The sequence below is a fragment of the Sebastes fasciatus genome, chromosome 16 (assembly GCF_043250625.1).
Source record: "Sebastes fasciatus isolate fSebFas1 chromosome 16, fSebFas1.pri, whole genome shotgun sequence".
Lineage (NCBI taxonomy): Eukaryota > Metazoa > Chordata > Actinopteri > Perciformes > Sebastidae > Sebastes > Sebastes fasciatus.
Genome location: NC_133810.1, coordinates 17,230,915 through 17,254,860, shown reverse-complemented (window position 1 = coordinate 17,254,860; position 23,946 = coordinate 17,230,915). Strand labels below are relative to the sequence as shown.

At 39.6% G+C, this 23,946-nt stretch overlaps 1 long non-coding RNA gene across 1 annotated transcript in view; it reads right to left on the bottom strand.

Annotated features, from left to right (window-relative positions):
• The window catches only part of LOC141752285 (uncharacterized), a 110,367-nt gene extending 90,402 nt beyond the window's left edge, over nt 1–19,965 (bottom strand). The window contains exons 1-2 of the long non-coding RNA XR_012590200.1: nt 19,857–19,965; nt 19,332–19,496 (exon numbers count right to left, since the gene is read on the bottom strand). This is a non-coding gene — a long non-coding RNA (uncharacterized LOC141752285). The remainder of the gene's footprint in view (nt 1–19,331; nt 19,497–19,856) is intronic.
• Nucleotides 19,966–23,946: the final 3,981 nt, after the last annotated feature.

Below are 23,946 nucleotides of genomic sequence, written 5' to 3'. Positions count from 1 at the left end.
TGCTGTTTATATCTCTGTTAGTTAGCTCAGTGTTTACCTCATGCATCAACTCTGTAAACCGTAAACATACACTCTGTTTTACGTCTGTCTTTACAGATCCATCTGTGAGAAATGACCGACAGAATCATCCCAGAGGAGAGCAGACAGCTGAAAGCAGATGGCTCTGTTTACATGGAGATACAGAGCTAACCCGTTAGCATGTAGCTACATGCTAACGGGTTAGCTACATGCTACCGCTATGACACGGTGTGTAAACACAGCGACCATCAGGGTGGAAAATAGAAGATGTGAAACAGTAGTCAGTTCATTATTTCTGCTAAAAGATCAATGTATGGAAGATCAGAGTAATGGTATATTATTTACAGTAGTAGCTGTCTCTGTGTTACCATGACTACAGACCACCGGAGCTTAGCTTACCATAGTTTACCAGAGCTGAAGACTTTCTCCTGTACCATGTTAACATAACTAACTAACAGGTGAGATGATTACAAATGCTGTGAATAATTAATATTGTCATCTGTCTACTCAAATAAAGTTTGACTGTGAAACAGAAATGTGTTGTGTTGCTTACAGTCACTATTTACTACCTGTAATCTGCTACATGCATGACATCAAATATATATAATATATAAATATCATCTGTTTAAACAGTGTAATTACATAAAGCCTTTGTGAAAGAACATGTTATATTTAGATGATGGGAGTACATGAAGCCTGTTCTGCTGGTTCTTGCAGACTTTGCTCAAGTTAGGTTGAGGAGGAGAGACAGTGACGCGCTGTGGGGCGGGGTCAGCTACTGAAGGTTCTCTCTGGTTCGACCAGGAAACCCTCACGTGACTTGCATTCCCTAATGACGTCAGAATACAAGGAAAAAAGCGAATTTTTTTTCTGCACCCATTTCCGGACAAACGGAGGAGGAGAAAAAGAGAGAGGATGGTCTTTTATGATACTATGGTGGCCTGTAGACACACTGGGGACAGATATTGATGTTTAAAAGACATGGAAAAGTGCATTTTGCATAATAGGTGACCTTTAAGTTTAAAAACACTGTAGCTGTCACAGGGAAGCTTTTCTTGGTAAACAGCCCTCAACAGTCCTGATGATGCTATGAATAAAATAGTGAACGTTACAGTGAAAGGCTATTGTGTGCATTTATTTAGTTTTTGTACAGTATAACCACTCATATCTTTTGAACTCAAAAAAACATTTTGATGGCCTTATGGGAACTCTTTGAATTTGTTGGATCTCTAAAATTGCAATGATAAATCATTTACTTGAAAGCTGCCACATCTGGAAAGGTTTCGGTTTTAGTTTTGACATAAAGCAATAGTGACAGTTTCAGGGTTACAAGCCTTGCTTTGAATAAAACACCTTTGTTGCTGTTGTGTATGTGTGCTAACAAATTGTATCAAAATGTTCAGCCTCACAGGGATAAGGCTGATTCTTTCTACTGGGACATCTCTCTGATCTTTTTTATCTAAACGTATCCAGCTATTGACCTTTACTGTACATGAGGGTGGGGGTATCTGATCTTCACAAGGAAACGTACTCTTGTCCAAAATCATCGTATGCACTGTCATTATCACAGTTGCCATCTTTTTCACTTATCTCTTATGTGGAAAAATCAAATCTCAACGCATCGTAACGCCTCGCATGTCTTGGTGCTGACATTTATGTTAGGGGGGATGTGTTTTTTCTGATACCTGTGAATCAGAGAACAAGTCAAACTAACCATCAATATATTTCCAACGCATGCGATCCTAAATCTAATCGAAAATATCAGTGATAAACATCAAAGTGCTATATTATTTGTTGCTGAAAATCAGAGAAATATTCAGTGACTGAGCAGGTGAAGCAAAACGTCTTTCTAGACTCGCCACGTTGCACTGATGCGCAACAATCGCAGAGAGAGATCCATTAAAAAAGGAGACAGAAATTCACATTTTTTCACTGACACGAGCATAATGAAATGCAGCCGCAGGACATGTTACATTTTGAAAATGTGTAATGTTCACTCACTCGTTAGCTCGAGAGATTACATGCCCACACACCCAGCTTTGATTGAAAGCAACAAGGTCACCCTCTTTATCTAGGCTTTCAAACGTAATTTCAGGAAATACAACAAATCGCAAACCAGCTGAAGAAGAATTAGACAAGGCAGGTTGAGGGGAAAGTGGGGACACGAAACCTAAATGTCAACACAAAATATACACTTGGAAGGCACTGAACACAATACATATCCTGATTATAACAGTACCCACATAGGCATAGATCTATAGGAAACACTTGTAATCCTATTTAACTTTTAACTATTCACCCACAGCAAAATAGCAGCATGAGAGAAACGTGATTCTCCCTAAACAAATCATACAGAAAGCTAATTTGCAATCAGAGCAGAGCTCAGTATTTGAATTGTAAAGACTTCTGCCAGCAGTTCTGCTCATTAATGCAGATCTTTTGTTTCCAGGGTACAATATTATTACTGCTGTGTGGGTGTGCTTTAATTTCTCAAGTTATTAACGAAAATGTTCAAAGAAATTCTGAGTGGCTTGGAAAATCATGCCAGTAGATATTTGACTGTTTTACCACAAACATTGGTGAATTTAAGTTATTATACTTCCTGCTTCTTTGGGATTGTACAGCAGTAGCATTCGTGATTTTGTCAGCTTGTTCTGAGTAGGTTGTTAATATGCACATTTTTATTGTAATCTGTATGATCATGATCACGGCAGCGCTTGAAGAACAAAAGCGTGAACTCAGGGTGTTGGGAGGCTGATGGACTGAAGGATACGGGAAGGGACGACCAGGCTGAAGGGTAGATGTATAGAAAGGTTGATGGATGAAGTGTTGACCTTTGTGCGTGTCAGTAACCACAGGTGTGTAATCCCAGCTCCCATCTCAGCCCTTCATTATGGAGACATTGGCTTGTAATAAAATGCCTGCAAAGTGTTTATAAAGATCAAGATAAAGAAGAAGTGATCATGGTCAAGCTACAGTAAGTGCACTTCTGAGTGTGAATGGAAGTGCTTAGTGCTTTCATTGGGATTTCAGAAAACAGGTGTTAATGTATTAACCTTTACGTAGTCCAGTTTCAAAGCCATGATACCTTCTTTTTAAATATCAATGCGCTATATAGGATACTTAGGGATGAACAATTGGACGAACATATCGGCTATCAGTGATTGGCTGAGTACATCGCTGCTTGTTTTTTTGGGGGGGAGGGGGATTTTTTGGCTGATTTTGGTAATTTTATTTTGCAAATTTAATGTCTGCCTCAAAAGAACGAGTGAGAGCCACAGCTCAGCGGACAGCTGGCAGAGCACAAAAACGAAGCGTGGAGATAAGTCTGGCTATGCGAGACTACTCAGTGACAGTCTGTCATTTGGCGAGCTAACCCAGTAGAACAAAGCGGCCAGCGACGGCAGAGAGAGACAGCAAGGAAAACAGCGTGTAGAGCAACTATATTTTCACATCTCAAGGTCTTTGCATACCAAGTCTGTATTTTTCATACGCACATTTAATCGCCGGTTGTTGGGGCTGACTGTGGCTGGCTGGAATATTTTTACATACCGCCGAACCCTATTGGATAACGCACCATAACATGGACTGTCAGAAGGTAGACATAGACTTTGTCTCAATTCGGATACTTCCGTTAGTACACTTCCATGTAGTACACTGTGCACACCCTGTACTTACTTGCGTTTTTCGAGAGGATAGTGTTGTCTCAAATCGCATGCGGCTGTTGTGCACTCACTGGAAGCTGGTAGATCAGCTGGTGATAGTCAGCCACGGACATCACGCTTTATCGGCAGTAATCTAATTCAGACGAATAAATGAATCCAATAATGGCTATTTTATCAGACTACAATATAGTGGTGTTTAGTGAAAAAAACTCACATGTATAGTCAATGTTTGTCGTTTCAATCACAACCGCTGCAGCTTCCTCGCCCGCTATTTTCACAAGTTTGAAATACATTGGTGGCCCCTTTCCTTCCACTACATAGCAAAGATGGCGACCGTTGAGGGTGAGAATTGTCCAGTGTTCCAAACTCAACGTTTTGACCATTTTGAGTACATCATCTAGGTCATTAGAGTGCACTGCATTTTGCCATACTTGTCAGTATGAACGCACCTGTGCACTCAAAATGGCAAGTGTAAGTATGGAAGTACACAAATTGTATGCGACATAGCAATAGAGGCTCAAACTAGTCATCATCAATGATGAATTTTACTGAACTTCTATCCTTGATGAGTTTTTTTATCTTTTGCCGTATATTTTATGTGGCTCAGTGTGTACAGGAATAAACTTTAAACAGGACACATACTGAATAAAGACAATGCTGAGTGTAATTTTGGCTGAGGTAATTAAATCCCCTGACTAATAGTCTGTTTAATTTTATTTTAGCATACACTTTGTCACAACATTGCATAAATTACATAAACAAGTACAGTGTTTTTTTTAACAATTCTGTTTATATGAGCAATTTTTAGGACTGAGTGTTTGGGTGCTTCTCCACTTCTACTAATGGCCCTACTGTAACAGTGTACACAGAGATATGGATTCACAAGCGGGACTCATGAGGCAGAGCAGTTGAAAGCAATCAATCGTTTACTGGGTAAGAGTTTGGCAATAGGTAATCGGTCAGCGAGGGCAAATTAAGTAGGCAAAGGGCAGGCAGGAGAAACCGGGAACAGGCTGTGGTCAGGAGCAGACGAGCAAGAATCAGGAACGAAGGCTAGAATGCTAAAACTGGGTAGTAGGATAGTAGACGATCTGGCAAATGACTGGGGAAAGGGGGGTGGTATGTATAGTACATGTAGAAGAGATAATGAGGGAATGGGGAAGAGGGAATGGGAATGGTGGGAACACCCTGAGGGCAACTTTAGGACAGGTGGGGAACGGCAGTTATCCATAATAGGGATGGGTAATGATTTTAAATTTTTCGAATAGTCGTTAAATTATAAAAAATCAAATAGTTTATGCGACTATTCGTACCATCTTAAAGAATATACTGTATATTTCCCTTGTATTAACCATTACAGGCGCTGCCTGGTAGTAACATTACTACCGATAAAACGTGTGTGCTGCTTGCACAAAGCCACGTGAGAGTTGGGTACCTGGAGGCGCACGGCGGGTATTATTCGAATAATAATCGACTAATTCCCAGTGATTTTCAAATAGTATTTTTGCTTGGAATGCACATCCCTAATCTATAATGACAGATGACTGAAAAAGTAGGGAAAATGTGCAAAAAACTTTGCAAAATGACTAACCGTTGTGACACCTGCAGTATTAGTCTGAATTGGGATTAGAAAAGACTCATGTTTACAGTCCATTTACATGAAAACTGTGAGACACGCTTATCTGTTGTGTACAGCTAAACACCTGAAACTCCCTAACCTATAATAACTGCCAAATTTGGTGAGGGATTTCATGATGTATTATTTGAAAGCATGGACAAGCTTGTACAACTATTTGAAATGTCTTTTATTCATGTAGCCTTTTCAACGCGTTTAAAATCCAGATGTATCTGCTTGGATAGTCACAGTGACCAAGGACATGTAGATTAAAATGTTGAGTATTAAACACATGGTGTTAAATATTTAAAGATACAGCAATGCTGTGGACAATTTCAGTAAATAAGCAGCCAATTTGCCCAGTGCCTGAAAAAAAAGGTCTCCTGGTCTCACCGTTTCTCACCTGGTTTTAAGCCGGTTATCTGTGCCTCCCTGCTCTGCCTCTGGCCCACTCTCCTCCGTACTTTGCCCGGCCAATCACACAGGCAGCCACCTCAGAGTTAGCCAGGGACTCAGAGAGCCATGCTGAGGGGACATGGTGACTGTCACTTCAAATCATGAAGTGAATAGAAAAATGCCATTTCTTTTGTAGTGGAAGCCTTGGGTAAGAAATGATGAATCATTTCCCATGCTGCTCGCAAAATTCTTTAAGCAATTTCCAACTAGGGCAAATGCAGCAAGCTCATTTTTAAGAAGGCGCCAGACATGACCACAAACTTTTAGCGCCCACTCAGTGCCCACATTAGCAGCTAGCAGAATGTAAAATGCGTGAGTAAAGCAAGGAGATGACAGACCCTCATAAGGTTCAATTAATGCATTAGTATGACAGACTAATGGAGACAAATGGAACTTAAGCAACATAATGAATTTCCTTTCTGTTATTTATTTATTTATTTAACTTTTTTGTGGCACTGTTGATCATATAAACCGGAGAGCCTCTGTCTATTAGTTATGAGTGCTTTTGTACTGAAAATGCCATGTTTATACTTACAAGAAAACAGCAAATCTCAAGGCAAATTTGTTTAAAAAGATGAATAAATTCTTTACTTTGCATTATGTTAACTCCATTTTGCTGCACTGTTTTATGACATTATCTTGGCGTTTTTGGTTAATGCATATTACAGATTTTCTTTTGTATATGTATTTCTGCTTTGGCTGTTTTAGCAGTAGGAATACTCAAAGGGCAAAGCATCTCTCTGACTCGCCGACCACGCAAATGGATATGACAGTGCTGATCAGAGTGGGTGAGTTCTATGCGTTTCTCCATGTGGACCAATGTAATTAAGTACACAAACAGCATGATTAAAGCATTGCATGCCTTATTAGTAAACTAAAACACTATTCCCATAATATGACAGATCCCTTTGACTGAACGACTTGATGTTTTGTCTAAGATCTTCTATAAAAGACTGAATTACCGAGACTCTCTCCATGTTGACCACACCAAGGGAAGAGCTGCTCCGTTTCTCTACCGGGGCCAAATATGTTAACAAGGCAGCCGACTCCAATACTCTGGGACCTTCTCCAAACCGTTCTTGGTATTGCTCCAATGTTTGGCTGCATATGTACTGTATATGATTGCCTGGGCTTGCAGGTGGCAGAGAGGAGACAGATGTTGGACCTTTGTTTTCCCCTTGTTAAATGTGTCTCCGGAGAGCTTATTTTTTTTCACTGGACCATATTAACAAGAGAGTCTCCAATGCCAGTCACACATTTTCTCTCGCGCTCTCTCTCTAACCATTTCCTTTACACACAGACACATACTGTATGCACTACTGTTTCTCTCGGTGGCAAATGTGTGGGCACAGACAGACATGAGTCACCTAATCAGATCAAACGGTGTCTGACAAAATGACAAAACATGAACAGCTTCTTTCGGTTTGTGTTCTTCCTCTTTGAAAGTCTGGATGATGGAAAATGTGGAGCTCATTGTGGTGATAATGATGCATATTTTTAAAAAAAAGGTACAGCAACATGTTTCCATGTTTTTTTCATTCATTCATTGTTCAACATTTTTGTTTCTAGAAGGTGTATATTAGGGGTTGTTGCGATGTACGGTGCAGTGGAAACCGTTTAGAGTGATCACATCTGTCCAGGTCAAATTGAACACTATAAGCGGAAGATTATTATAACCGAATCTTTGTTGATGTGCATAATTTCACAGTTTCACTTTGGGGGCATTACGTGTCCAGGCATTATCAATCCACTTGATGAGGGTGCTTTCCTCGTGCACATTCGTTTTTCATTCAGAGATGACTTTCCTTTCCCAATTACGATATCAATGTGCACGCAGCATCAGCCTCAGGTATCCAGCTGGAAATCAGATGGTCTGCGAGGCAAAGTATCAAGGGAATAGTGTAAAAAAAAAAAAAAAATATTCAATAATGTAGTCTAACGTAGTTTTAAATGTTTTTCCTTATGTTGTCATGTATGAAAAGACCCCAAATGGACACTGTAAGCGGACTACTTGATTACTATAAGTGAATTATTTAAACAGCGTTTGAATAGGAATGATTCTGTCCCAAGCTTTTTGATCCATATAATGATGGTTTCCACTGTATTGGCGATAATCGTGATATTTAAAAAAATTATTATTGTATCATGTTAATAATAAACATACGATAATGCTGTGTAAATAATCCAGCATCTCTTAAATAGAGCCCAACCAAGTTATCCGTCAGTCGATTTCATTATATTAAGCAACGCGGAGTATGAGTCACAAAGCAGCTGTCTGCGATATCAACTCTACATTATTCAACACAGGGTACCGTGTATATACAGTTTTTTATGTACTGATTCCAATGACTGATTTCATAACACTTCAAACTTTTACATGCAGTTTGTTAGGATCGAAGTCCAAGATTTGAAGATACGGAGCTTTATGTGAGAGAGGGCGAGAAGCATAATCTAGTTCCCAAGCACCAGTGGCCTGTTATGGCTGAAGGCACACATACCTGGAGTATAGCTAACCACTCATGCTTTCTCCCTTCTCCCCCTCTCACTTTCTCGTGGGTCTCCTCCCTTTCGTTCTATCCTTAACTTTTTCGCCCTCAAGCTCTTCTTTTTTAATCCTCAGGCAAACCTCGCTCCTTCCCTTGCGCCTAATTTTCTACACACGCTCACCTAACTTCACCCCTGCTTTACATTCGTTCTCCCCCAGCTACATAATACCTCATTGTCTTGCTGTTTTTCTCTCCAGTCTGACTGATGATGCTGTTCAAATGATGTAAGATTGCTGCAGGTGTGTAACACGTTGTCTTTGGGGGGGCTGAGAAAGACAAACAAACCAAACCGAAGGCATTGGTTCTGTGCTTATATATATCCAGGTTGTTCAGATTAGTAGGCCTATGATGGTTTAGTGAGGCTAACCTTCTCCATCTCTGCCCTCCTGTTCCTGCCTGCCTCTGTGCAAACTCTGAGTCATGGGTTCTGAATGTTTAAAAGCCTTTCCCACTCTCTCCCCGAAGAATCTTACATATTTTTCTTCTCCCCACCTCTAACTTTCTTAAAAATCATGAGCACACTCATCCAAAGCAACTTCTCTCCATGAAACTCTGAGGCCCACGTATAGCCTCTCCTGAGGCAAAGACTGCCACCTACAAGAACTTCACCACCAATGTCTTACAATGTGTTAAGCATGTGGGTGAGCAGTTGTCTGTGTATATATTGAAGGAGGGGGTGGGTGGGGAGCTGAGATTATTCTCATGGCATCTCTTCTTTACTGAATATCATTTCGTGAAGATTGACAGGAAAGACACAAACTCCCATAAGTAAAGTAGAATGCAGTAGTACAGTAGGGCACACAGATTTCTGTGGTAACACAAAGGGAATAAGGAAAAGTTTGGGAATTTTTTCAATTTTGGGTAGGAGTTTTTAGTTTTATAGGGTTTTACAACTAATTAAAGACCGTATGGTCTCTGCTGGTAAACAGTCCATAGAAGAGATTTTTATTACACATATTGTGCATTAAAAATTTGTACCAGAATTATATCAATAAACAGGAATTCTATCATGTACCACAGACAAACACTGTGGGAATAGTTATTCTGTCATTGTAGTAATATTTTGGGGGCATTGGCAGTACATCTAACACTTTGCTGTAATGGATTTTTCTTTACCGATACCCTACGGAAAACTGCATCTTGTAAAAACAAACCTCGTGAGAGCTGTGCAAGCAACTACAGCACTAAAATTGCTGATACCAAATCTTGCCATTTCCACAAGGCGTGAGATTCAAAGGGATTAGAGGAAAGACACTGTACATGGCCTCTTCTGCCTTTAAGTCCCAGTGAAACGGAAGTTAGAGCGTCTTTAGCTTCTGTACTGTAACGTATTTCCCAGTGAAACTGAATATTTGAGCGGTGTACAGTAAAAAGAAGGATTTAAATCAAATCCTTTGCATTTCATTTGCCAAAAAGCGGGTGGGCTTAGAGTTTAGCGAGATACGGAGCTATAGAGGACTGTTGGCTCCACACGCACCTTCTTCACCTGTTGTTAGACCAGGAGGATGACGAGATGAAAAGGAAACTTTGCCGATTTTTCGAAAATCGGCAATTAGACCTCAGCCACTTTGTTTTAGAAACAGGTGTTTCTAGCTAGTCGCCCAAAGTCTCATTTGATTGGATGATTTTTTTATAAACGCCCCTGAGTGCAGAAGGAGTCGTCAAACATTTGAAACCGTTTTACAGAAGATAAAAGGCAAGGATTTTAATGTAAAAATACTCAGATACTGATTTGTTTGACATGCAGTATAATTGGTATATAACAAGAGATAAAAGAACAATTAAAACAGGGACCCAGGATTAAAACTGGGAAAATGTATTTTCCATTTCACTGGGTCTTTAAGGCTTCTCTCTAGTAGAGGCATGGTGCTTCCAAATTGAACTAAGTGATTCATAAATGTTGGGTAGAAGGTAAGTTGCATGGATGCATTATTGATAAACTGGATCAAGTGTCTTGTTAAATCAGCCAATGCTGATGACAGAGAATGGAGCCCTTATAGTGTACTGACTTGCAAAGTAATGATAGCAGTTCCACTGCCACCAAATATAATAAAATAAATAAATCAAAAGGTAGATTATTAAGTAGTCAATTAAAAGTGGAATTTATGCTCACCACGCTCATTATAATGTCTTAAATTTTGTTCACAAAGAAAAGTTTTAAATTAGTGGCATTCTGCTGACAGGTGTTAACAAGTTTACAAAGCTGTACTGTCTTTCTCCCAAATAGTAACAGTATAACAAGGCATAATATATTAATAAAATACAACACTTTGCATATTGTCACTTTCTCCTGTGCTACAACTATGGTGCACAAAAATATAGCTGGCATTGAATCTAGACGTTTGCTTCATCTACATCAACCATAGAAAGAAAGGTGAACAAGCTGCTGCACGTGAACAGTAATCAGCACCACAGTGGGCTGGACAGCTCCACCTCAAGCAAACCAAGGTTTACCATTAGCCCAAGATAAATACAGTCAAACAGCATGTAAAGATAACCCACAAGTTACGACTAAAGAGTAGAGGGTTGTACCTGTGATGACTAAGAACCACAGCATATTACACAATGATAGAATCTATCTATCTAATATTTCACTAGAAAGATGCACTCAGTAGAGTGCAGATCTCTGCCAGGTGTGTCTGCAACGACCACTGCTGTAATGTTGTTTTGAATGAATAAGGGATGTCCGAGATTTGTCGATTAAACGTTAAGCTAGTCGGTTATTATGTTATTGATGTACACATTTAAAATTACACATTGACATATGCTGTCTCAGCTGTTGCTGTGGAGAGCTGCTGCTCCTCCTGCACTCCGCTCTGATCTGAAGTCATCAGCCGCTCCTGACTCACTTCCACCCCGTCGCGTTCTCCCGGCCCCCGCCTGCCACCACCTCCTCTTTCAGAAATAGCGGCTGAGTTCAGCAGTCAGTCTGGTTATCTCCTGATCAACTGGATAGGCCATCAGATAGGGCTGTATGAAATGTCTCTTTTTTTTTTTTTTGTGATTGAGGTTTTGGAATGAAGGTTTGAATGTCTGTATTTTATGACGTTAGCACCACAAAAACATGGGGAAAATATGATTTTGTGTAATTGTGGTTATACAAATATAATTTGTGGTGCTGTTATGTTAGACCGCCCCATTAATACAGGTACGTGCAGGAGAGTAAACTGTTTTTTGACCACAGTAAAAAAGTCTTTTTTTAAAGGCTAAACACTAACAAATATAGACTGCAGCAGAATATTTCATTAGATAAAAACATGTGAATTTTGGAAATGATTACATCTATCGTTTTTTCAAAACTATTTGGACTTTTGGACTGAGGAATGCGACAACCAGGCGAAAAGAGCAGATACTATGGACATTTAGTATTTAAGTATTTAAAATACGTTTTGGTTATTTAAAAATGTGATTTACAATTTAAAATGGCTCTTATACACAATGTTTAACCTTATCGATTAAATTGTGATCTATTCTGACTGTTTTCTTAGTTTTATTTTGACTGTTTTCTGAGTGGTTTTGTACTTTTAGACTAGTTGACTAGTTTGTACTTCCGTTTAAACGTCAGGGAATTAGTCTTAAGGAACATCCCTAGAATGAATACAACCCACAATTGCCTTGCCCCCGTCTAGTCTGCAAGTGTATCAGATGTGTTTTTCGTCGCAAGTCTCACACAACAGATACGCTCTCATTTTAATCTATGCAGATGTCTGCAACAGCTCTGTGCTGGTGCGTGTCTTAGCTCCGTCTCACGTGTGTAACCGCGTCTTAAAGCGTTTATGTAGGCTTCAAGGCTATTTTTTCGACAATACGTGTGTAAACGTGAGGTTGATCCCCAATAAAAATGCAGAATAACTGTGTTTCCCGCCGCGGAGCAGCTGCTGAGCGATGGCGATGCAGTCAGCAGTGTGTGTAATTCCGTTAGCTGCCCCTACCGGTAGGGGGCAGGTTTAGAGTAGCGAGTGAGGAGTCAGCAAGCAATCAATGGCAGTATCAAATAGGCAATAAAAGGTCTTTTGAGAAAGTATGAAGCACTGCAACCACAAGAGGTCCTTGAGCATGCAGCCATAAGTGAACACCCAAAATATTATGCAGTTTGCTGCAGCAGTATGCAACATTAGCCATGAACATGGTCACAGGTGCACACATGACCGATATCATGACCATTCAAAAACAGAGTACAGAAGAGCCAGCCCCACATTATGTATACACCACAGGAGCTCCAAAAAGAAAGTAGTACAAGACTAAACTTGTGAGAGTATGAAGTTGCTTTTGAGCCTTGTAGGACACATCTGAGGATATAGGCCAACAGAATAGCATAGAGAGTGAGAGACTGCTCTGCCCTAAAACCCAGCTTCCATTTTACTCAAGTGTCCTTTACAAAGACATGAAATCTCCTCCAACTTTGTGCTCTGTGTCCTGCTGCGATCTGACCTGTTTGTGTTCCCTGCAAGATCAATAAAGTATCACCTTGTTTTCACATTGTATTGAATGTCGACAGTTTTCAGGTTCCAGCAGGTAGGAGCTGAAGATGGAAGCTACTTGATCAGATAACAAGATCAGAAGAGAAGAATTGGGAGCCCGACGCAACCATAAAACATTGCAGTACAGCTGGGAAGAGACATGGATTTGAACTAGAAGCTGTGTAAAGTGCAATCAAGTCTCCGGTGAGTTTAGCTGGAGGACACCGGTTTCAAAACCCCACCTGGAGAGACCGGAGTGAGGAGTATAATCAGTGAGGTTACAAAAGTTTGTGGGAGAGTGGAGAGGGGTCGTGGTTGGGAATAAGTGCTTGGGATGTCATCAACCTTCTCTTCAAACTAGCTGACAAAATACTCTGTGGAAAAGAAGGGGAAGTGAAGGTAGAGAATAATTTCCTTAAAAAGTAGAAGCAGAGGATTGGGCGTCTTGACTACCCAATTGTCGACCACTTCAAAGGATCTTTCTGGTTGGTTTTTCCTCATTTCCAAATGTTTATACTGCACAAATTGTCTGAAAGTAGGGCCGTGTAAGGGGTTACTGTGGAAAGTAAGGCGCTAAGGAAAACATGACTGAAGCTGTAAAGTGAAATAGAAAAATTAAATATTCTCAGTGCACTTAGGGGTAGAAGACATTTTTCTGTCCCTCTCTTATTGTTACCTTGCACTCCAACAATACAATATAGATTATAGTCTTACTCATGTGCTAACAGAATGTCTTTGTATCATGCTTAAGTGTGTGTATGCATGTGTGGGCACTTTCCAAAAAGAGTTTTCAAAATGCTTCATAGATACAGCATAAAAGGAGGCAAAACATATCTACTGAATAAAAAAAATGGAACTGAAGTGCAAAACACTGTGGGGGGAGGGGGGATCGTACAAAAGATCCAGACAAGCATATTACTATTCAAAAACAAGACTGTGAGACTGTTTTACACTACAAGGTTCGACATGAACCATGCAAAAAGTTACTCTGTGGCCATTAAATATCCCCTCTTAATGGCTTCCAAGTTTCAATGTCAATGTCTCAATGAGATAACCTGTCTAAATAAAGGTTAAATAATAATTTAAATATCACCATACTGTGAGACTTTGCCAACGTTACAGTTCAACAAACATCCCCAGGTTCCCTGTTTGGACTCGAGGTCCTAATAGCTCCGATGACTGTGGACCGAGGCATATCTGACTCAGATAAAGGTGAAGTATCATTAGAGATAGCTCGATACTACTTTTTAATGTCTGATACAGCAACCTTGAGTATCTGCCGATACCGATACCAATCCAATACCGTCTTTTTCCCTCTCTTAAACAACTAAGTTTAATACATTTTTGCAGATTCAGGTTATTACTATAACATATAATGAACTAATAAATGATGATGTATTATTATAGATTAAACTACCCAGCAGTATATTAAGTCATTAAAATTACCTTTACATTTACCAGCTGCAACATTAAAGTGATGAACACTTTAATGCATCACTAATTAGAATACAATAATATGATATATATTATTCTGCATAATGAGCACTTTTACTTTTGGTACTTTAAGTATATGTTGATGCTAATATTTATGTACTTTTACATAAGTAGCCTAATATTTTAAATGCTGGACTTTTACTTGTAGCTAGTATTTTACACTGTAGTATCACTACTGTTACTTAAGTAGAGATCTGAGTTTTTCTTTAATCTATGTATGTTAATATTAGTTTATTGAAATATTAAAAGGGTTTCCTTTCATTCACATGCACACAATTTCCAGATACAGTTAATGCAGTGTAGTGCGTGCACTGTCTACCTAGTACTGTTTACTTTTCACCTAGTAAAATGAGTCGTTTACCATTTTAGTTTGTTTTGGAGCGATGCTGTAACGTAATGTTATGCAACGTGAGCTTTGTAAAATAAAATAAAACGGCAGCTATAATCATGAAGAAGACAAAATGCTCTGCAATTTCTCCTCTCACTGTATGTAAGGGGCATTTAAATGATATCACATGAGACACACTCCATATACCAGTGGTAAGATGGTCAAAACAATTTAATAAAGCAGGATTTTTTTCTGGAGGAAAAACACATCAAAAAATCCTTTCATTTATCAGGGGAGTTTTCAGTGGTAACCGGGGATAGCTGCCATTACGTTTACCAGACCTTAGAATAATGAAACTTCTCTGAAATAGCACTCTTTGAAATAAGATAAGCTAAGAATTGGCATGAAGTCATAAAGTCACACATCTGTACTAAATCTTCGCTATGGCGCTGAATATGTTCAGTATATTCTTGAGATATCGTTCAAGCAATTACAGAAAAGGCCTCTAAAAGTGATATGAAAGTAGAACGAAGGCATTAAGTGTTAAAATAAACACCAACATTATCACCTCTCGTAACTGCCAAAACATGCGGTGCAGCTGATGAAGCTACTGTACATTGCTGTGCCTAGAAGTATGTGTGCGTATCTTTGGTGAAAGAAAAGGCAGAGATGGACACAGTGGGCTATTCACAGATACAATGTCCACGCTGTGAATTTTTATCTCTGGCTGAACGCGTGGATTCAGGCTTCAAATTTGGACATGGCAGCTGTGCTTTTATTGGTGGCACCGTGTTCATTTTTGGCACAGGTTACGCCGGGGCTTCTAGCTCGGTTCTGCAAAACACGGTGCTGAGAGTTTCATGGACTGTCCTGAGGGGTCCTCTGACAGTATGTGGGGAGTAAGGGGAGTGGGGGGGTTGATAGGAGACTAGACTGACACCAGGGGCTGATAACAGGACTAAAACCACTGACTCTCTACCTGACACACACACAAAAATACACATATGCACACACAAAAGGGGCTGAAAGGAGGACAAAGCCTGAGGCTCTCAGTAGGGAATCCATCCTTGGAAAGATGGATTTCAAAGTGGAGGCACCTCGCTCTCTCTACCCTTCCCTCCCTTATCTCCACCTCCTCCTCCTTCATCCCTCTCTTAGCACTGCAAGGTGGAAAAATGACCTGCTGCAATCAGGAATAAAATGTCGACACGCACATGCATATATACACACACACATACACATACACACATGCACTACATGCAAGAAGTGGGTACTCGCACGTTCTTTTGCCTAACCTCTCTATACAGGGCACAACAGTATTTCGGCAAATCACGTCATTCAGGTAAAAAACAAAACAAAATGTGAAGAAATACAGTGTATCCGACTAACACAACATATTTCTATAGTTAGTGTTTTTACTAGGGCTGTCAATTGATTAAAATATTTAATTGCTATTAACCGCATGATTGGCCATAGTTAATCACAATTAATCGCACATTTTTTATCTGTGTATGTACCTTAAAGGGAGATTTGTCAAGTATTTAATACCCTTATCAACATAGGAGTGGACAAATATGCTTGCTTTATGCAAATGTATGTATTTATTATTGGAAAATCAATTAACAACACAAAACAATGACAAATATTGTCCAGAAACCCTCACAGGTACGGAATTTAGCATAAAGAATATGCTCAAACCATAACATGGCAAACTCAAGCCCAACAGGCAACAACAGCTGTCAATGTGTCAGTGTGCTGACTTGACTATGACTTGCCCTGAATCTGCATGGGATTATCATAAAGTGGGCATGTCTGTAAAGGGGAGACTCGTGGGTACCCATAGAACTAATTTTCACTCACATATCTTGAGGTCAGAGGTCAAAAGACCCCTTTGAAAATGGCTATGACAGTTTTTCCTCGCCAAAATTTAGTGTCAGTTACGAATTTGCGCTAATGCGTTATTATTAACAGCCCTAGTTTTACCTAAATGTCTGTGCTGTTTCCATGACAGAAAAAGATGGTGCAGGTGAAAAAATAAAAAGAGATCCATTTGGGTACACAGATGACAGAAAACAAATCGGGTCATGTAAGAAAGTGAAAACAGACCTCCTATATATGACCATGTCATTGACACAGACCTGGCACAAGCGCAAACACGCACATTTATGCGAGACAATCCTAATTATAGCCTTTAACAATAATGCTGGCAGCTCTCTAATTGCCAATTAACTCAGGGTCACTGCTGTTATCTCTCAATCGCACCAGGCTCTGTGCTTTGCCCCCTACTCCTCCTCCAGGAATAGAGGCAGCTTTGCTCCATCCCTTGCTCATTCACCTCGTGTGTGTGCAGACCCCAAACCAAAGCAGTGTTTAATTTGTTGCAGTTCTTTTGAAAAGCTGTGCAATAGCAAGGGACATGACAATAACTAAATGGTTATCGTTTTGTGTCACCGCTACAGAATTGTCTGAGCTCCTGCCTTGCCCTGGCTGGTCTGCATTCTGCTCGACTGCCACTAAATCACCTAAACCCTCTCCCAAGAACAAACACACACAACAGCCCATTACGAACACACACACACACACACACACACACACACACACACACACACACACAGACACAGACTAAGCCACTAAATCACGGAGAGCAAATGTGACAGGATAGCTAATCTAACTGTAAACACATTTACAGTTAATCCTGAAACAGAAAAGGCCCTTAGAAAATACATAATAGTAATGGGGGGGGGGAAAAACAAATTCATCTCTGGAGAGACAGAGAGTTTGAGGTGAGAGAATGGATGTTCAGTTTAATTCAAAAGAACCCAAACTCACATTTAAACTCGCAAATACACATTCACAAAACACTCAGAGCTGCGTGTTGAGTTGTCTGCGCCCTTATCACCACCACATTGAGCAGATAGAGTTGTTAAAGTGCACACATGACTATACAGTAGGTGCAAGGCTGTTAAAAATCAAGGCCAACAGTTTGCAGCGAGACCGCAACCCCAATTCACATTTTTTATTTAACCATTAGCAGACAAAGTTTCCATCTAGAATCGATCTTCCTCGGGTGAAAAAAAGGAAAAAACGCATACGCACGGCCTTGCAGATTGGCACTGCTGGAGAGGAGTTGCATAATGCACAGAGGCGTTTAGGGGGAGAGCTGGCCCGCAAACGTGACTTTGAGGTACATTGACACTTGAACATACAGAGGGATGAGGAGATGAGATGCTCAGCGCAGACAGAGGTGTGTGTGCACCATCCACAAGAGGCGTAAAAATAGGGGGCAGAAGAAGCAGGAGGACGAGACAAACCCCCCTAGCCAAGCCAAAGCTTCGAATGTGAGCTGTTGAAGTACTACCGAAGCCCAAAAATAGGTATAGATAGTGGTTAAATACAATTTATTTGTGTGTGTTTTTTTCACACTATTCTTCAAGAGTAAGAAAGGAACTATAATGAGGCCTGCATGTCCAGCCATCATGCAAGTGTAGAAAACATCTTAAGGACTAGCTCTAATAAGGATCATAATGGTAAACGTAGCCAAGTATTTCTCTTTTAAGTAGACTGCTTAGTATTTCAGAGGAGTTCTTTTAACGTCTCCCTGAGAAAAGACTGAACAGAGGGCAGGGTGGTGGGAGGGATGGGGAGACGGGCAACTGAGCAAGTAAACCAGGGAAGGTAGAGGATTGGAGCAGACAGGAAAAAGGAGGTATTAAGGGCAGTTACATTATGAAATGGCTTGCAGGGTCTTAGCACTGAGGGGTAATGAGTAAATAGCTCTGTCTATATTAATTTTTCTCAACCTGTTTCTTTGCAAATGCATAAGCACATGGTCCTTTCCTTTGATCAATGTCATTTGCCAGAGATAGGAAAGGTTAAAAGGATCAGTGGTTTTACAGCTAACCTCTCTTTTCCATTACATAGGCTGCATTTACCATTATCCTGCCCAGACAAATCATAGCAAATATCAAAGCTGTAATGACAAGGTTTATAAACCTTATATTCACACAGCGTCAAAGTAATATTTCTGGATCATTGAAATGGTTTCAGTTAGTCTCTCTGTGATTAGCCTCCTTGACCTTCACATCAAGTCATATCAAATCAAAACAAAGGTCACATGTTGTGTTCGAGTGTTTGTTTAACCATGCACACAGGAGGAAAAACTCTCAGGAAACACTTAAATGCTCAGCCAGTAAATAGTATTCATGTCCTCCAAAACAGCAGGAGTACTGTTTTCTCAGTCCTCAATCATCTCAGACAACAAGATCTCCGATGAAATCGGTTTGATAACAAGTCAAGAAAAAGCATAACTATTAAGTAATATTTTGTTCATTCATTGTATTCAAGTGTAGCACCCTGCTAATGTTGCAACGCTGCTCTCCTTTACCACAGTCGTGCTCCACAGCAAGGACATTCTGCAGCATATGCTAGTGAAATTAGTGTGCGATTGTTAAAAGTTATTTGGGCACACCTTGAGGTTAGCAAAATGCACATATTCGCTAAGCTACAACAACAATGATCATTAGCAAGAAACAAGTGTACAAAACATTCAGTTAGTAGCTTTGTATTTTTAGCCTGTGCCAATTAACGTTAATTATGTAACTTCAAAACAGGCAAAAAATTAAACTTGTCTGTTGACTGGTAAAAGGCTCCCTGTGGAGTTTTAGACATCTAGAAGGGCTATGGAGCGGTTTTACTTGCCAGTGCAAGTTAGCATGATACAATGCATGTGTAATAATACTTTGTACTCACAAGTCCATGGGAATGTCATCTGAAGAATGGTGAAGGCGAGGGATGGTGAGAAAAGGCTGTAAGTGGCGTGCAGGCTGGATGCTGTAACAGTCCAACTTCAGCTGTGGCAGGCAGGAGACATCTACTCCTCCCAGGGTCCGAGGACAGTTTCCTGATTCTCTCTGTCTAATGAGTAAAAATGTCCATCTCCTCAGTCACTTTAATCAAGCAACAGCTCATATACCATCTCATACCGAGTTACGTTTAGCCTTAGCTTAGCTAACAATACTAACACACATACAGTAAGTGACATGGCTGCTAAGGTCAAAACAACTCAAGTTGGACGTCATTGTGAAGGTAAATAAACAGGCTTCCAAACCATGTAAAATACAATGCCAATTAGCATTGTAACAACAGAGAAATAATCCACCAAACACAAGTTTCCGAACTTTTTTTTCCCAGTTTATATGACGTCACTAATGTCGCGAGTAGCATCACAACTTTTACAAACTCCATCGAATTGGTATACACACACAACGCATTTACCTTCTGCAGACTGAAATAAGTCCTCAGACAGGTGATATAAGCGAAGTTAACCGAAGTTATGGACATTGTCTCCCTCTGCCGACCTCCACAGCGTTCACGTAGCGCACATACTTTAGCGCACATAGCTTTACCCGACACTGCTGCGTTTACCGCTACAAGCCCCGCCCACTACAATGACAGGTGTCATTCAATTAACTTTATTGAAAACAACAGAAAACAGTTATTTGACTGCTTCTTTTAACAGTTTCTTGTTTTAAATTCCCAATGAAGTGCTGAAATTACTCAAATAAACTAGTTTTAATACAATGAACTTATTATAAATATGTTTTAAACATTTTAAAGATTATTTATTCATCTTTATATGCTTATTCAGACCTGAGGTTTGTCACTAATTCTTGCTTCAGGACTCATCATTGTTCCTTATACAGCATGGTAGGATGGTCATCCCTCACTTTGCGTAGGTTACAACATTGGTACATTTTAGTCTATAAGATCATCTCTGGCAAATTTCCTACTTACTTAAGCCTGAAGTTTGTATTTCTCCAAAACAGATGTAAACTTAGATCAGATAAATGACTTCAGTTTAAACAAGCCTGTTCCACTATGGTCCTGGTCCTGGAACGATCTGCATGCAGAGCTTAAACTTGAGACCCTTATCTCTTTAAATGATTTTAAACATAGAATAAAAGAAGTGGTCACTGCTAGCTGCAGCTGTTTCAATTACATAACAACATGCTGCCCTGTTAATACACTGTATGATGTAATGTATTTTGTCGTACCTATTGTTGCTGCCGTGATTCAATGTTGTTGTCTTGTTATGTGTTGGATGCTATTTGACTGTGTCTTGGCTAGGTCTCAGTTGTAAAAGAGGTTTTAATCTCAATATGACTTCCTAGTTAAAAAAAGGTTATGTATATTTATTTCTGTCTACAAATGACTACTTAAAATAACTTTATTCCTCCGCACTACCCACCAGTTTCACTAGTTAGGCCTATCTACTTTTCCTCCCAGGGACTTTGCTCCACCATATCGCTCTGAAGTTTTATAAAGACTTCCATAATATTTGTGTACAAGAATGTCTGGGTTATAATGTATGCCTGCACCGTACTGTATGCCCAAATTTCATGTTTATTTATGGATTTATGCCTTTATGCACAGTTAAGACATCGCTCTCACAAAATTCTCTTTGTTTTTGCTCTTCATCATTTCTTTACTCTCAAGTGTTATCAGTTCAGTGATAGCCTTGGTAAAGATAAATAACAAAAAAAACTTCAGTTGTTATAGGTCAGTAAAAGAGAGTATCTCATTTATAAACTGTATAGCATGGGTTTATATAACTGTTTCTATGCTTTTATGATGCTCGAGCACTTAAAGCTGAAGTAGGCAACTTGGAGCAAACATGATTAAAAAAAGTTATTTTTATAAAACGATTGCTATATCCTTACGTACATGAAACAAGTCACCTGAAAAAAATAATGTGTCTCTGTGTCCTTTGGTGTCCTCCGGTGCTCCGAACGGCATCTGCAAGATTTCACAGACCTGAGGAAAACAAGCAGTCAGAGCTGACCTGAGGAAAACAAGCAGTCAGAGCTGATCTGAGGTCTGCTGTCCATCTGCTGTCTATGAGAGCCGGCTGTCAATCACTCGCAAACTCCGACCAAACGGTCAAACTAGGCCACGCTGATCAAATATGTATCAATATTATGTTACGTTAATGCTTATTTCTCGCCTTAAATGTTTCCAGAATCATCTTGTAGTGTACTGTTTAGCTGTAAAATGAGGAAGTTTGTGACACGGCCGCCATTGTGAAATTTCTTGAAGAAATGCCAAGTTCCGATCACATGACCGGAGCACAGCCAACAGGAACGCTCTCTTTCTGAAATGACTTGTGATTGGTCAAAGTCTCCCGTCACTTGCTAATTTTTTTAAAGCCTGGAAACAGAGCCATGAGGAGGTGCAGAAGTCTAGTTTTCTCTCAAAACACTTGAATTACAATATGCTGAAAGGTTATTATGGAATGTTTGCCCAATGATGCCAAATACATTCTGCCTACTGAAGCTTGTATGTCTTTGGTCCTGTGCACCTGTCACTGAAATTTTGTGGTGTGCCTACTGTCACTTTAACACTTTTTCTTTACATAAGTGATGTGCCATACACGGACCTGACTTGGTACCAGTTTGCCCTTCTGTCTTTCTGTCATTTAATGGATTCACCGTGGTGCATGGTGGTAGCCTACATAAGCAGACTGACAATGATGAACACTCAAGAGGAAATTCTAACCAACTGTGAAAGAACACTGAATCACACATTTAATAAATAAGCTGCAGATTACAGTCGTGGGAGGCAAAATGTGATTATGTTTCCATCATTATCAGACTACAAGATCACAATCTGGATTTTGTTAAATTTTCAGTAATAAAGTCTGTTTGCCCACATGACATTGTACATGTAAAAGGTTCCATTTTTCTGAGCACATTCAACTGAATCACAATCAAGTTAATCAGTCATCGATCACATTTAATTAAGACACTTAAGTGGACTTTATAATCTGACAAGAGCTCCCTGTCACTCATAATTACACTGCTGCCAGTTTTACATTGCTCCTATCTGGAACATGCCACTGTATGGGCTGTGTCAATTTCTTTCTCCCTCTGCTCTGCCTCTTCCTGTCCTATTTTGTACTGCCATGTCTTGTCAATGGCTTCTCTTGCCTTGTGCATTTTGTGTACCCCACGTCTCAATAAAATGTGATGCTGTTGTGCTGGATCTGACACTGCTACTCAGAGACATTGGGGAGAAAAGCACGCTCTGTCAAATAAACCCGTACAAACATGTTTGCAATATATGGTCCCATATCCTCTGACCGAGTGTTTCAGACTGGGATACAAGGTGTCATATCAACTGCTTGGAGACCTGACACATTTTGTGTAGGTGTCATTCCACAATCAATGTGATACATAAATCTTTAAAAGCACACAGCCTTTCCTGAATTGCTTAGCAGTAAATTTGTTGATGAGGTTTTTGTACCCTTTGAATTGAAAATTATATCTTTGAACTACATTAAAAAGTCAGTTATGTGACAAACAACCTAGATTCTATTTACAGCATTTTTATGTCTAAATCAGCACAGAATAAATTATCTGGATTATTTCCCCAGCTTCAATACATAATGCTCCTGATGACTGACTTTGGGAGAATTAGTCATTAATCATGTCACTGTCGGTAACCAAATAACTGAGTTCAGAGTGAGTCATCCCCTCAATTTAAGACATTCCAGTAAGATTATCTGTGAACAGCTCTCTCACGGAGGCAGAAAGGGGTCCAAAAAACAGAAGAGCCTAATCTGTAATGTCATATCAAAGCACAGCCTTGAGCGGCTCCATTGAAAATGAATGAAGCACCGACTTTGTGAACACGCAATATGCTTGTCTAAACTTTGCTCTATGTCTTCCTGTTTTGTTCTTTTATTGCCTCTGTGGTTTATAATTACCTTTTTTTCTTTTTCACCTCCCCACTGTTACTAATGACATTAAATGATTCAGTTTTTGATTGATTTACTGTATGTTATACATCCATCCGGATCAATATATAATTTCAGTGATCAACGATCCAATATCTAGTCATCTCTCAGAACACTCAAATTACAATATGCTGAAAGGTTATTAAGGAATTTTTGCCCAATGATGCCAAAAATATTGTGCCTACTACAGGTTTAAATGGGCATATGATATCATTTCATATCAATCTCAGGCCCTGAATTGAATCGAATCGAAATCGTATCGTGGCAGACTGTCTGATATCTGCAAATATTGTATAGTTATCCAACGAATCAATATAATATCGTATCGTGATGACATCTTGCACATAAAACTACCTTTTTTCCAAAAGGTTTTCGAAAAATGAAACCCCTGTGATTTGAAGATTTAAAATACAAAGAGTAAATTAATACTGTAAGCATTGTCTCACTGTTTTAGTTTGAAAAACTGAAACAGCACAGCCTTGTATCACATACACAACACACATACACCAGCAACGTTTTTTCCCATTTCTTTTATTCAGTCGTTTTGGCGCCCATTAAGATCCAGAGAGA